This window comes from Peromyscus californicus, unplaced genomic scaffold (assembly GCF_007827085.1).
Source record: "Peromyscus californicus insignis strain IS unplaced genomic scaffold, ASM782708v3 Scaffold_11__1_contigs__length_118956290, whole genome shotgun sequence".
Classification (NCBI taxonomy): Eukaryota; Metazoa; Chordata; class Mammalia; order Rodentia; family Cricetidae; genus Peromyscus; species Peromyscus californicus.
Genome location: NW_026294402.1, coordinates 78,774,985 through 78,791,062, shown reverse-complemented (window position 1 = coordinate 78,791,062; position 16,078 = coordinate 78,774,985). Strand labels below are relative to the sequence as shown.

Here is a 16,078-nt window from a genome sequence, read left to right as displayed (position 1 = left end):
GTCAAGGAGCCCAGCCTAGCAGGGAAAGAGCAAAGCCTTCCCCCTGGGGTGAGACGCAGAGGGGATGGCAAAGCTTTCCTCTGGCCTATCTATAGACATTGATGGTGTGTGAAGAAAATTCCCACCACAGGTTGCTCCCACTTCCCCTTGGTATTTATGGCCTGAAAACTATTCCCCTACTGAGATGGCTCCCACCTGCTTCCTCGATTCAGTTGTATAACATCAACCCCCACCTCTTCAGCTGTTTGCACTAACCTCACCTACCTATTTGAATGTATATTACATACACCCTGAACTTCCTGGATGCTGCAGTTTCTCCATCAGAGAATAGAGTCCACCCAATCCCAGTGTGTGTATGTGTATGTGTGTGTGTGTGTGTGTGTGTGCGTGCGTGCGTGTGTGTGTGTGTGTGTGTGTGTGTGTGTGTTTGTCCTTTTCCCACTCCTGTTGGTCCATCTCTAGAGCCATGCTGGGCATGGCAGCATGGCAGCAGGAATAGCTGAGAGGTTACATATTTATCTTCTATGACAGGCAAAGTGCACAGGGGATGGTGGGACATTTTTGAAACCTTAAGTTTGTCCCCAATGACACACCTCCTCCAATATGGCCACACCTCCTAATCCTTCCCATTAACTGAGAAAAAGTGTTCAAATGCCTGAGATTTATGGGAGACACCAAATTACATTACACTCCCTGCTCCTACCCATAGTCTCATGGTCATATCATAAAGCAATATGCATTCAGGCCAACTTCAAATGTCTTCATACTCTTTCACAGTCTCAACACTATTTAAAAGTCCAAACACTTTTCTGACACTCCAGGCAATCTCTTTAATGTAACCTCCTATAAAATCAAAGGGCAAATCACTTACTTCCAACATACAATGGCACAGATTATACATTGCCATTCCAAAAAAAAAAAAATCAGGGAGTTATGAAGAAAGACCAAAACCCAACAGGGTAAACTATGATTCCTGTAGCACTATGTTCAAGGTCAAAGGGCTAAGATGTCTCTGCCCTTCTAGCTTTGCTGCTTGAAATACCCATCTCTCTCTCTCTCTCTCTCTCTCTCTCCTCTCTCTCTCTCTCTCTCTCTCTCTCTCTCTCTCTCAGGCTTGTCCTGCTCTCTGTGTGCAGATCTCCTTGGTAGGCATTCCACAGCTCTAGCATAGTCAACATGTTGGGATCTCCAACTCCATCCAGACATCAGTTCATTCAATGACATTTCAGGGCCTCCTGCCCCCTCAAGGCCTTCATGCAGGAACTTCCCTGCCGCACACTGCTTGGCCTCAAAAGTCTTCTTAACTACAGATAAGAATTCTATACCTCTATACAGATTCTATAACCTCTTCACTCATGTATCCCTCATAACTGTAAAGCCAGAACAACATGAACAATGTTACCAAGTTTGGATGCCCCCTTGGGGTGGGACCTGGTCCCTTTGAACTGTATTTACAGTGGCTTTCTTTCATTGTTGTTTTTAGGAACAGTTGGATGTTTGGATAGGTAGGGTCTTGCTCTAAGGACATCCTTGTTTAAGTGCACTGTAGGTCAGGCCTCTCCTCAGTTTCTTTACCTCTTTCAGCACAAGCCTAGGCTCCAGCATTACATTTCCTAACTCTCCCTTTCTCTTCAAACTGAGTATTTTGATTTCCTGTTGTCCCTTTTGCATTTCCTGTTATCAGTCCTGAGTAGATTTAAGTGCCAGATAGGCAATTGTAATTTTGAGGCATAAACAAAATTATGAAAATATAGTTAAATGTGACCAACATATGTTGTTTTTACATGATAAAAAACCCTAGAGATAAGTGGGTGTGCTGTAATAAAGCACAATGACCAAAAGCAGCATGGGGAGGAAAGGATTTATTTCATCTTACATTTCCATATCTCAGTTCATCGTCCAAGATGTCAAGGTAGGAGCTCACTCGCATCTTGAAAACTCCTATGGTGGAAAGATTTACATCTAACGACTTTGTGATTCTTAATGTAATGTTTTGCTTGAATCAAGGAGTCATGGGACATATTCAAGGAGTCAAAAAGAGAGGGAAGTGCACAGAACTGAAAAGTGATAGTCCCCTTCACTATTGTTCTCTGCTGCAGATTGCTCTTTGCTTTCCAGAAGCAGCCTGGGAGCGTGGTCTCCTATGCTTGCTCTGTAAATACACAAACATATGTACGTATACTCATGTGGATGCACTTATTCCTGATTGCACCACAGATGATGGAGGAGTGAGACTCATTATATCTGGGTCAGCATCTGGCTTCCATTATGTGTTGGATACTGCAACAAATGAAGGAATTCAAAGATGAAATTGCACTCTTATCTCAGCCGTGCTTTCTTCCTCTGATCCCACACTTAAAGTATCACATGGGAATGCACACACATTGTTCACTTAAACGGATCATCATAATACAGAACAATTACCATTGTTCTGTAACTTTTTTATTACATTATAATTACTGTTTTGTGTCTGAACATTCCACCACCTTATCCTTGCTGAAGATGCCACAGAATGGCTGCTTCTATAATTTATGAAGCCATTCCTATGTTGATCAATGCTTAGCTTCTTTATAATACTTCCTATCAATAAAAGTATTTACAATTCATGCATTTTTGCATATGTGTATATATGTGACTAATTTCAAGAAGTGGGAGTCAAAAGTCATACATTTTTGTTTTAAATAGATAACACCAAATAATTTTAAGATGACCTTAACAGTTACTTTCCACCCTGTACAAATGACTCCAAGATTTCTCAGTTTCACTGGCAGTGAAGAATAAATGAAAAGAAATCAGGCATGTTAAAATATGCATCTCCAATTAGTGAAATGACATTTCAAATTTGACTTCCTGGTGAAATTTTAAAAACACAAAACCTTCAATATAACCAGCACACATCAAAAGTTAACTGGGATTATACTTGTGTTCATTATATTGATGGACAAGTTCCTCTAACAAAAAGAAGCAAAAATTCTAGTGGGTTAATTAATCTTGTCTTTGGCCTCAAACTCAAAATCCTCCTGCCTCAGCCACCCAAAGGCTTGAATCAAAGGTGAGTTACCACCACTCCTGGCTGGCTCAATGAACCCTGGAATTTTATTTCTTCTCACATAACAGAATAGAATTGCATAGTTTGAACAAATGAGGCAGATCTGTGACATGCAGTAATTCCAAGACTCAGATTCCTTCAAGCTGACTGTTCTCTTATATTCTGGGACACAAATGAAGCTATATCCAGAAAGAATCTTGAAGAGCTTTGCCAGAGCTTAATATCCAGACCCAAATATGTTACTTCTGTTCCCATTCTATGAATAAGAACTTAGTCAGTTAGCTGCAAGGGAGTCTGGAAGGTAGGGTTTAGTTCACAGATCTGCATCCAACTATAACTGTTTCCAGGAAGAAAGGCAGAACAGATTTTGGTGAAACCACCAGGTTCACTAATTAAATCCCGAGATATCACAGTATGATTCATACTATTGGACAAAATTAAGAAGATGGCATTTCTTAAACTTAAAGCAAGGAGAAGATAAAATTGCATCTTAATAGGGTTTTTAATGAGATGGAAAGATGGCACAACAGTTAAAAGCATATACTGCTCTTACAGAGAGCCTGAGTTCAGTTCAAAGCACCCACGTAGGACAGTTTGCAACTGTCTGTAACTCCAAGTCCAATAGATCCAACGCCTCTCTCCTCTCCCACTGGCATCCACACTCATGTGTGTGCACATGTGTGTATGAGCACATGCATGTGCACACACACAATTAAAAAATAAAAATAAAATTTTAAAAGATTTTTACATAAATTACATAGAACATCAAACAATGTTTCTTAATTGTGTTTACTACTATTGTGTGCACCCTTGACCATACACATAACTAACCAATTCTCCTAAACTGTATAAATGTCCTATGAATGTGACAATGACTTAGAACAAAGTTACTGTGACAGACTAATGATTATCCCTCTTTCTCCAATTTGTTTCAGATTCACCTTGTGATTGTTCAACTTTAGGTCATCTTTTCAAAAAGGCTAAACAAAAACAAATTTGTGATTGCTTAAGACTTTGAAATCAAGAACATATAAGCTTCAGAGAAGTCTGGTATCTATAAATAAAATTAACCAAATATGTGCTCTGCAATACAGAGAAGTCAATTCCAAAACCTGGGGTGGAGAATAGAGAAAGCCATAATCCTCTCTAGTTGGACGTCAGCCTGGACTGTAAGACATGCCTAACTCCTGTCTTGTTGGCACAATGAACAAATTTAACTAAAGCACACAAAAGGGCCTTTATTGTTTTCTGGAAGATGATAAGACCAGCCGAATAGTTTAATGCCGTTTCTGGCACTGGGATACGGAGCACTGGCAAGTCAGAGAGAGTAATAAAAGGGCCATGTGAAGCAGACACTTTGGAAATATAGTAATGACAGAAATATAAGACATAAATGTGGTCAAGATTCACTGTTGGAGATGTTACCATAGCTTCAGACCTACTGTCCCCCTTTCCTGAGTCTGAGTCGATAGTGTCAGATGAACAGAGTGCCGCTATTAAATGCCAATAAAGGTAATGTCAGGATTCAGCCTGCAGCCTACTTTGTCCTGCTCTTATAAACACAGTAGTCTATGGGATGCATGCATGAGCCAAGGACGGCACAAAAGGTGATACAATTACACAAAACCAAGAGGTACAGATATGTTAACTCTACCAGCTGGCTTCTTTAAGCACAGTATAAAAAAACAAACGAATGTCATATAAAAAGAACCAAAGGATGAGAATGAAAGGACAGCTTCATTAGTATGGACTTTTGAGAGCTTGATGAATTACAGAAACTTTGTTCATTTTCCTAGAGATGGCTGCACCTCTCTTCCAGCACCCCTTTTGGTCTTCACTGATTTGACTCTCCCATCAGTAGTTCTCAACCTTCCTGATGCTGTGACCCTTCAATACAGTTCCTCATGTTGTGGTGACCCCAATCATAAAATTATTTTCGTTGCTACTTCATAACTGTAATTTTGTTACTGTTATGAATCATAATGTTAATATCTGTGTTTTGGGGGTGATGCTTGTGAAAGGGATCACGTCCCACAGGTTGAGATCATGTCCCACTGCTCTTCCATGTTCACAAATGGCTATATACCTACAGATAGTATTTACTGCTGCCATTAGCTTCTTACATTTTTCTTGCTAAGGTTTGTCTCTGGAACTTCCTTTCACTTAGGTTATTTATTTTTCCTTTCTGCTGACTGTCACTTACCTATCACCAAGGACTCATTTGTTACTTAATGAGAACTGTATAAGAAGAAGATTATATCCAGGCCAACTGTCTGTCACAGGGCCTGCCTTCTTGTCCTATCAACCCAGCCCTTTAGACTCTTGATAGTTTATAACAGATTACTGATTAATGGATTCTAGTTGATGGTGAGTGCAGAGAAGCAGGGTTCAAATGGACAGCCCCATATGCATGTGGGACTCGATCAATGACGCTGCAGTCCAGGTGGATGGTTTTGGAAGGCAGCCCACGTTCTGCAGTGGCACCTGTTCACCTGACACGCCCTTTCCCGAACACAAAAGGTCTGTTTCCTTTGAAATATTGATGGTGCTGAAACTAAAGGTCATTCAGTTCTTGTCTTTAACGTCATATGATGATTAAAACAGACACTTTAAATAGTGAAATCACTTAAAGGCACAGTATTAATATTCAGGCATGTGTCCTGTGTGTCACGAGAGAAACAAAGTGGGTGTCTGGGATCTGAAAGATCAATAGTCATTCAGTTTTAAAGGTTTTCTTTAAATATTCACATGGCCACGTAAATGCAGTCTCATCTGACTCTACATAGTCAACCCGAGCACACTGATTAACTGTATTATGTATATATCTTTTGGGCTGCCAGGACTCTGTAGAGCTCCAAATAAGTTTGTGTACAAAACTGTAAGAGTACCTGTCTCTTACAAAAGTCCCCCAACCCTGATTCTCAGAGACACATTAGTGATCAAATTAATAAAAATCATTTTGGAATCTTCCACCCAACACTTTAGGTTTCAACATTATTTTTTTTCTTAGTTTAAAAGAAAGAAAGAATAAAGCATAAAAGGAATTTGTCATTTTGAAAGTCACAGTTGGCAACTTTCCTGTTTTCTCCCGCCTTTTGCAATCTTCATCAGCTGAGGTTACACCTTTTTCCATGAGCACACTGTCCTCACATTCATCGGGTTTGCTATTAGAGTCGAGGGACATTTTTCAGTCCCTAACCTACTAGACCTCTATTTACAAAGTATCAAGCTTACACTAGAAGCCAGAACAGATGCTGAGAAATCCCAAATCCCTGAACTAGTGGAGTTGACTATGAAACCCAGCAATAATTCTTCAAAAAGAGTTGCTACTAATGCTACAAAGAACAAATGTAGTCTGCAAAGAAGACCGAAAGTTGAAAATGCAATTTAATTGAAGATGTTAGGGAAGTTCCTCTGGGAAAATGATTTCAAGTTTAATATTCAAATCATGTTTATTTACTAGAAAATGATATACAACAATGTAGGTAACTTGTCTTTCATTAAATCAAAAATATAAACTAACCACTATGTTCCCAGACACAGACCACATGAAGTTAATGTTTAAGCTTTTCATTACATTTTGCTTATTTATTTTATGTGTGCATGTGTGTGCATGGGCATACTCATGCCATGGTGCGTGTGTGGAAGTCAGAGGACAGCTTGAAGGAGTTGCTTCTCGCCTTCCACCATGTGGTTCCCAGAGATTGAAGTCAGGTTATCAGGCTTGGTGGCAAGTACCTTAAACAACTGAGCCAGCTTGCCAGCTTGACAGCTGACCTTTATAATAATGATACTGGATTTAAAAAGAGCCCCAGGCACTTCTTGTTCACAGAAGTTAATACTCGGCTAGCATAGCTTTAATGCCTGCTGCATTCTAACGTGTAACACTTCTGAAAACGTCCAATCGAATGTGGGCTATCCGATACAGTCGCTTCCCCCGCAGCATGGCTTTCTGCACTTTCAGTTACCCAATCATCAACCGCGGTCTGAAAATGTTAAATGGGAATTTCCAGAAACAAACAATTCCAATATTCAAAATAACAGTTATACCAGTGTATTGTTATAATTATTCCATTTTATAAGTATTATTGATCATCCTTTACCATACTTCACTTATAAATCAAATACTATAAGATAATCAAACACTATAAAATATGATAATAAAAATAGACATGTCAAATAATGAAATTGCCTTTTAAAGACATGGTATCACTATTTAGGCAAGTGTCCTGTGTATCACAAGAGAAGGAATCTGGCATCTGAGACCTGAAAGATCAATCTTTATCCAATATTAAATGTTTTATCCAAATATTCACATGAAATTTTCTATGCTGCCTCTTCAGTGAGTCCATGTAGCCAACCTGAGTGCATTGCCTTATAATTTATGTTTATAAGAACAAAAAACAGAGTACTTAAAGGGTTGGTACTGTCTGTGTTTTCAGACATCTGTGGTACAACTTGTAAGAAAGGGTATCTTGTGTATACAAGAAAAGACTATTTATTATTACTGGGCCATGCTATCTCTTCACTATGTAAGTGTATAATAAATTATTATACCATTTTTGCTTCTTTAATAGGTGTATAAACATGAGCATATTTGTGTCTATATGTTTATATGTGCTAAATATGTACTACTACACACACATATATGTATATGTCAGTTGAGATATCACGTAAGAGCTTAAAATTAAGAAAGCATTCAGAGGTGTTAAATAATTTTTGCTCACCTATATGACATGTCTTTATCTGATAATGACAATGATATTTAAAATAGCAATTCTAAGCATCCATGAGTACCTACTAAATATTAGGCTGTAGTAGGTAGCTGTTCCAGCTTTGACCTGGAAGTACTACCCCTATTGAGGCTTCCGATAACTGTCACGCCTACAAGGCGGGGCCGAGACAGGAGCCCTTAAGACCTGAGATCTGGATGTGCCAGCTCTCTTGGTTCCTGGATCCTGGATGCTGGAGGTAGACAGAGCAGGGTTCTCCAGAGAACATCGCTGGACTGCACTACACCTTTCCCGGACCCTGTAACCTATCCCTTCACTTGTAAGTTACCCCACAAAATATAACTCCCTTTTAACTACGTGGAGTTGCCTTAATACTTCCACCAATATTAGGCATTGTGCTGTGGGCTTTCACCACCTGTTGTTCAATTCTGTAACAACATGAGCTAATCTGTTAGTTAGTTGTGTTACTAATGAATCATCCTAAACCAGTGGAGCAGTATAGTGAATGTAACAGCAGACACACTTTAGCTACCAATCTGGCAGGGTAACCATGTGAGCTGGCCTCTACTGAGAAGCTCCAGGCCCAGCCTAACTCAGTAGATCTCAGGTGTATAAACTGAGCATGGTGTATGATATTAAATAGCTTCTGTGTACAGTGAGGCTGATTTCAAGTGATATTGGGTACAAGAATAACCAGTGCCTCCTTCCACCTTCTCTCTTATCCCATAGGGTGCCAGCTTCAGGCCTACTCACACAACAGACAAAAAGGTTCCAACATGTGAATAGAGAACCAGAAGGTCAGAACACACAACTTCCACTTCTCATCCCCGGCCCATGCTCTCCACCTTCCTACCACAGTACATCCACCAGCTCAGGACACACCATCTTACTCTTACCACAATACATAGACCTGAGCCAGTCACAGGGGAATCTGCACTTGATGAGTAAAGGAATGGAGTCCTTATGATGACAGGTTCTTTGAGGTCACATTTCAAGATCATTAGAAAAGTAGAAAAAAATCACAGTCATTTTTCACAAGATACCATGAAGTACTATGATTGGTTCCTATTTTACAAATGAGGCCAAGACTGAAAAATAGCACACAGTGTCCAGCATAAAGCACATGTTCAATGAATGTTATGAAAATAAAAGAATAAAGTCATGGACTGAACAATTAATGTATATTTAGATGGAGCTTTGATTCGTACCTGGATTATCTGTGTCCATGGGCAGATGCTTTCCTGTTATTTTACTAGCTCCTAAATATAAACTCAAGCAGCAAATAAAAGCTGAGGAATACCAGTTCAATGTTAGTAAAATCTGCTTCTGCATAGCTGGCTTCTCCTGTTGCTGGCCTTGAAAGACCTACAAATGACGTGATGGCTTTAAGACATGTATAACCGTCTCTCCAGCTTACGACCTAGAAATAGTTTCCAGCCTATAGTGCTGAGAAAATCCAAACAGATTTGCAGTCTTCCTAGGTGAGTATCAGAGTACAGAAAAGCCAATATAACTACAATTTATAGTCAAAAATTCTGAAAAGGAAAATTTGCATAGAACTGAGCATAGTAGCGATAATCCCAGCACTTGGAGGCAGAGGCAGGAGGATGGCAAGTTCAAAATAAATAAGCACATGAAAAGTTGCCCAGGAAGAAATCTCTGAATATCTATATAAACATACCTGTGTGTTTTAGATAAACGTATCTGTGAGTACATTAAAAACAACAACAACAAATCCCAAATCCAGAGCAATAGTCACTGAAACGCTGCTGAGTCGAGTGAGCAAGCAGTAGGGAAGAATGGGGATGAGAGTCCATATTCCCACCAGCACTCACATGTTAGTCATAACCAGCAGCTGCTCAGCAGATTTATAGCCCACTTAACAGAAGGAAAACATGCCTGGTACTACAAACCTAGTCAACTCTCCAGGGCTAGTGAGGCCATGGATCTTAGAAGAGGATCTACTACTGCCACTATTCTGGACCAGCATTAATTCCTTACTACATTCTAAATTTTGTCCTTATCCCCACAGGTAAGTGGAGGTACCACCCCTCATCAAAGAAGCTTCTCTTTACACAGGTGGAAAACATCATGGAAAGCCCCAACTGGTCACAATGCAGAGATCAACTGATCCTGGGAAGCCCTCTCTTAGTGGATACATCTGTGGCATAGCTCCTGAATCTATGGCTCTGGGAACATGGAAAAAAGGGCCAGAAAGATTGCAAGAGCCAGAATACCAGGTCTGCTGTGAGACCGCCTCTCTTAGAAATGGCAGATTAAAGAAAAACATGAACAATGACAAGATCAATAGAGATGTTAACACAGAATATATATATATATATATATATATATATATGCTTATTTATATACAATTTAAGTAAAAGCTAATGAGGACAAAAATGGGATCTTCAGGAAACAATTAGATGCTGAAAACAGTAAATATACAGGGAAAGAAAAAATTCTCTTGATAATATTTTTTCTCACTGATTAAACTCTTTTAAAGAAAATTTTAATACAAAATCAGTAATAATGTATGGGGGTTATAGTAGAAGTAAACTGTCTGAATATGATATGAAAATATTGGAAAAAGATGAAGGATACTTTTATAATATCCTTACATTTGGGAGCTACAAAAGTGCCAGTAAATGTTTAGAAGACTAAATTAATATAAAATATGTTCCTTGATCTCAAGATAACAGAACTCAAAATTAATGACAAGATTAATTTTTTAAAGCCCCCCAAATATTGGGAAATTTATACAGCATGCCTCTAAATAGCCAAAGGACCAAAGAAGAAATCACAAATAGAATTTTAAGGCATTTAATTTAATTAAAATTAAAATACAGCATAGTAACCTTTGTGGGATGCAGCCAACAAAATTATTAGAGGGAAATTCACAGCATTATATTTACATTCAAAAGAAGTTCTCAAATCAATTGTCTAAGCTTACACCTGAAAAAGGATAATAAAGTAAGCTGAAATTAAATAGAAAGGTGTAATAAAAAAAAAGTTATAGGAGACAGAAACAGAAAAATGTGGAAGTAAATGAAGCTGCGCTCTTGGTTTCAGATACAATTGCATCCTGCTCACAGAAAATGAATACATTCTACGAATGTGTTATCAAGTCATGTTCATGCAACATTATCACTAATAACCAAGAGGTACTCTTAGGTAATATTCTCCAATGGCATTTTTCCTCCTGTTTAAGAGAAAAGCCAACACAAAAAAGAAACCCATATCCTATAATCCAACCAAAAAGTAGAGCATTCTGCAAACAGGATCTTTCTGTGGGGTATATTTTTAGCTTTCTGTGCTAAATACGGCTTGGCAGGAAAAGGCTGAGTCCTTTGGGACTGTGTAGGTGATGTCTTTGCCTGTAAAGTCTGAAATGAAGCAGGAAGGTTCTGCCTTCCATCTGAAAGCAACATTTTTCTCTCAGTCTCCATGTGTGTAACTCAAGTGTCTCACTTTAAAAACTGCTTGGATGAACCATTTTTCCACTTAGAAGACCCTGCCTCATAGGCATAATTTTTAAAAGAAAAAAGGGAAACACAGACTACAGCCCAAACACCTGAAGTGGTGGTGGTTGTAACACCTTCATGGATGCTCTCAAGATGGTCTGTTTTCTTAGCAGTCTCAGCTGCTAAGTGACTAAGCACCCAAGGCTGTTAAGTCCTCCTTCAGAACAAAAGAGCCTGTCCCAACACACACTATTTTAAGATCCTCCGTGTACGTTTGTGAAATGCTTTTATTTTCAGACACTCCAGCTGGAAACCTCCACTGACCACACAGTGGTTCACTGAAAAATGCTGTCAAGAGCAAATTCCTTGAATCTATATTTCTTCGGTCGACAAGACTGAGTTGTTATGATTTTCTCAGTGATGTGTGGCAGCTGCATCTGTACCAAGTCATAACCAGAGGAAACTCACGTAGCTCAGTGGTTGCACAGTTTATACTTAACCAGTGAGTAAGTTAAGCATTTTGGTCTTGAATTCCAGTGTGGCCTGAGGAATGTGAGCTGTCTCTTTCTCCAAATCTGTGGCGTACATACAACCCAGTTAAATCCCTGACACGGAGCTTACTCATTATTTCCCATGGATTTGGAGAATGTTTCGTGTGTGGCGATTTGGTAAGCTCATCATTGTTCGGCTTCTTCCAAGCTGTCCTTTGTTAAGTTCCGTATCAGTGAGTTGTTCCACTTCTTCTGTCTGGGAAAAGTCTTTCTCAGACAGCCATCTGTAATACTGGCTATTCTTTTTCTTTTCATAAATACAGTCTAATTAGTAATAAACACCACAGGGGTACATCCACACTCAGCAGCTTCAAACAAAGGAAGACGATAACGAGCTTCCCTGGACTTGCTGTCCACTCCAGATACCACAGAGCCGTTTCAAGGACTCAGCCCTTAACTTCTTGGTTATGAAGTTCTCTTCAACCATAGAACCACTACATCCTTTGAAAAGTAACCTAATAGCTTCCAAGATCTCCAGACATTTATTGAACCTACTGGAAACAATGTTTGCCATATTACTAACCAAAAAAGACTCCCTATTTCAAAAGGGAGACTGATGGAAATCATGGTGTTTCCTCCAGAACAAATCTTTCATACTAGCAAGAAAGAAACAGGAGATATCCCATCTTGAAATGTGGCCTTCAGTTAAACACAATGAGGAATATGCCCAGCACTTCTATCTGTTACTTGTTGACATAATACAAAGCTCTTTCAGAACCTTATACCTCTATCTTGTCTATAACTAGTCTAATGAATAAAATTTCAGCTGGTAGAATAAGAATGAAATTCATTACTTTTAAATTGTAGTAAAATATTCATAGCATACAACTCTTCTTTTTCTTCTATGAGTTTGACTCCTCTAGATAACCCAGGTAAGTGAATAGTGCAATATTAGTCTTTTTTGACAGGTTTATGCTTAGCATAATATAAGTTTTCACCCATATTACACCATGTGACATGGTTCCCGTTCATTTTAAGGATGAATAACATTTTTTTGTAGACCGTATGTTTTTGGTTTGTATATTTATTGGTGATAACATAAGTTGTAGGAAAACTTGTTTTTTCAATTATCTTAATGTTGTGGACTTGCAAATGAGATTTTCTGCTATATAGTGAAAACACCTAGAGGTTTTAAAATATGTGAAGTCCTACAATCAAACCCAGAACTACTCAATAGGAATTCACAAAATAGATAGAATCAACCATCTGTATTTTCAGAAAACCAGTGTGGCATGTCCTAGCATGGTTTCCAGGGAACTGAACCTGCCTGGGGTGGTGAGAGAATGAAAAAAAAGACAGACACACACAAAAATGTGGGATCAGATGATCTCGGTTTTCGGCTTGAGAGACCATGGCGGCCTAGAATTTCAGCATGTTTATTACATAGAGTTGAACAGGGAAGAGGAGTTATTACATACAACTGAACCACAAGGTGAGGTTACCACATACAGATAAAGGAGACAGATTTAGCTAATCTCAGTAGGACCAGTCTCTGTTGGCGAGCAGTCTTCAGGCCATAAACATCCAGGTGAGAAAGCTAGGGTGGACATTTCTGCACATACTGTCAGCATCCAAGCATGGAGCAGAAAAGAAGGCTTTGCTCTTTCCCTCCGGAGTCTCACTCTGGGGAGAAGACTTTGCCATTTTCTCCGTAGGTCTGAGGCTCTGGGGTCCTTGCCATAGACATGCCCATGGCAATAACACACATTTATTCAGGGCTTCACTCACCCCAGGGCTTCTTCTGATCCACACATCAGTGGCCCCAGTCCATGCTAACAAGCAACTGTATTGCTGTCATTCTCTTTAACAGGGGTACTATTAGTGAGATGATCTAAGCACTAGTCACTGCAACACCAATATGTGCTTGACCATGTGTCTTGGTTAGGGTTTCTATTGCTATAAAGAGATACTAGTGTTAGAATTCTGCCCTCACTCCAACTACATGACTGCACATGCGCACTTCAGGAGTTAAGCAAAAGGTCTTGCATCTTACATCATCAGTGTGCTCAGCGTGGCCATGCAATCAGTGCATGCATGGTATAGCACTGTACCGGGAGGCTTGGGAGCCCTTAAAAAGCCAGAGGCAGACCCCACCTTCTCTCTGCTCTCTCTCTGCTCTGCTCCACTTCCTTTCCCTCCACCTTACCATCTTTCTCTCTCTCCTTCCCAAGCCTGGTCCTCTCTCTTCCCCCTCTTTCCTCCAAATAAAGCACTGAATACTGATACTGGGTTCTGTCGTGACAGTAACTAGCACTATAAACAGCGCCATTTATCTTTCAACTAGACCACAATTCTTAGAAAGAAAACATTTAATTGGGGTGGCTTGCTTACAGTTTAAAAGGTTCAGTCCATTATTATCATGACAGGGAGTGTGGTGGCATACAGGCAGACATGGTGCTGGAGAAGTAGCTGAGGGTCCTACATCTTCCAGGCAACAGGAAGTCAACTGAGACACTGAGTGGTATCCTGAACATAGGAAACCTCAAAGTTCACCCTCACAGTGACACACTTCCTCCAACAAGGTCATGCCCACTCCAACAAAGCCACACCTCCTAACAGTGACACTCCCTGTGAGATTATGGGGTCCAATTACATTCAAACTACTGCACCATGGGAAATTGCATCATAAAGAATGAAACAGGGCATGAAGGAGGGGCAGGTGTGAAGAAAGTGTGTGGCTGGGTGGTGGTGGCACACACCTTTAATCCCAGCACTTGGGAGGCAGAGGCAGCGGATCTCTGTGAGTTCGAGGCCAGCCTGGTCTACAGAGTGAGATCCAGGACAGGCACCAAAGCTACACAGAGAAACCCTGTCTCAAAAAAAAAAAAAAGAAAGAAAGAAAGAAAGTGGGTGAGTGACTGGCTCTGAAGCACTGTAGTTTGTAACACGAATCTTAAATGGTCTAATTAATAAAAAAAAAGAAAAAACCTAGGACCAGATATTGGGGTGAACACTGAAAGATCAGAGAGACAGAACAAGCCACAGCCAAACTCACCCCACCTCAGCTGCTCCTGTTTCCACAAATCCTCAGACTAAAAGCCTTGAGTCCTCACTGGAATGGATCTCAGCTGAACTGCCTAAAAGCCTCTAGTTCCTGGCCCTCACCCCTTATATACCTTTCTGCTTCCTACCATCACTTCCTGGGATTAAAGGTGTGTGCCACCATGCCTGGCTCTGTTCCCAGTGTGGCCTTGAACTCACAGAGATCCAGATGGATCACTGACTCCCAAGTGATAGGATTCTACCACTGTCTGGCCTCTGTGTCTAATCTAGTGGCTGTTCTGTTCTCTGACCCCCAGATAAGTTTATTAGGGTACACAATATATCAACCACAGTAGCTGACGTAGGAATGAGAAAACTCTGGTGGCAGCAGATGTTAGAACACCATGGCTTCACAGCCTTTTGTATGTTTGCTTATGTTACTAAAGCCCCAAGTGTTGCTGGGAGGTGAGAATTGCTCCTTAATGCCTCTGGAAAGATTTTGAGCATAAAATAAAAATAGAATTAGCACAACCAAGTAAAAACAACCATGAAGGCCTTGTGTCCGCAACCTCTCTGCTAAATAATGTATTCTTCAAAGATAAATGGAGACAAGTTTCCCATAGAGCTTCACACAACACAAGGGTAATGGATAGTCATAGCAAAGACTAAGATGGTGCTCAGGGACAATTAGAGAAAACTAGCCACCTCAAAAGGATGTCAAAGACAAGGATTTTATAACCAGAGGCCCCAAAGCATAACAAACAGAACATAAGTGTTAATTACAGTACTACTCCATGACAAATTAACCCAACACATTTCAGGGGATCAAGAAAGTGAATTATTTCTCTGGCCCGTGATTCTGAAACAGAAGTTTCTAATTAACGAACATTTCTCCTTCACCCGGTCATTCAGGGAACCGTAACCCACTATGGTCACATTACAGCTTCCCCAGCATGAGGAGCACGGGAGGAGCATTTTTCACGAGCAAGGTCTGGAGCTGACTTGGATTGGTTCTTTGAATATTCCATTGGCAAACGTTGATTGGATGGAAATATCCAACTTCAAAGAAGACTGAAAAAAAAAAACATTGTCTCCTTGGTCTAAGAGAAAGAAAAAAGAGATTAGAGAACAAGTAGTCAGTGTCCAGGAGACTGAGTTAAAAGTTGAAAAAAAAATACAAATATAATAACTCAGAGACAATAAATGAGTGAGATAAGGAAGGATGGGATGGACATAACTGCCACAAAGAGTGAAGATAAAACAGTGGGTTGTAATTGGGATGCCTAATATTTCCCATGACAC

General features: G+C 39.9%; 1 protein-coding gene across 2 annotated transcripts in view; it reads right to left on the bottom strand.

Moving 5' to 3' along the window:
• Window positions 1–16,078, bottom strand: part of Bckdhb (branched chain keto acid dehydrogenase E1 subunit beta) — a 297,770-nt gene that overhangs the window by 56,787 nt on the left and 224,905 nt on the right. Inside the window, exon 11 of one of the 2 annotated variants that reach the window (XM_052715561.1) lies at window positions 14,657–15,876. The exons of the other annotated variant lie outside the window; for it this stretch is intronic. The gene's annotated coding sequence lies outside the window, so the exon portion shown is untranslated. Of the gene's footprint in view, window positions 1–14,656; window positions 15,877–16,078 lie in introns of those variants that run through there. 2 annotated transcript variants of the gene reach the window in all.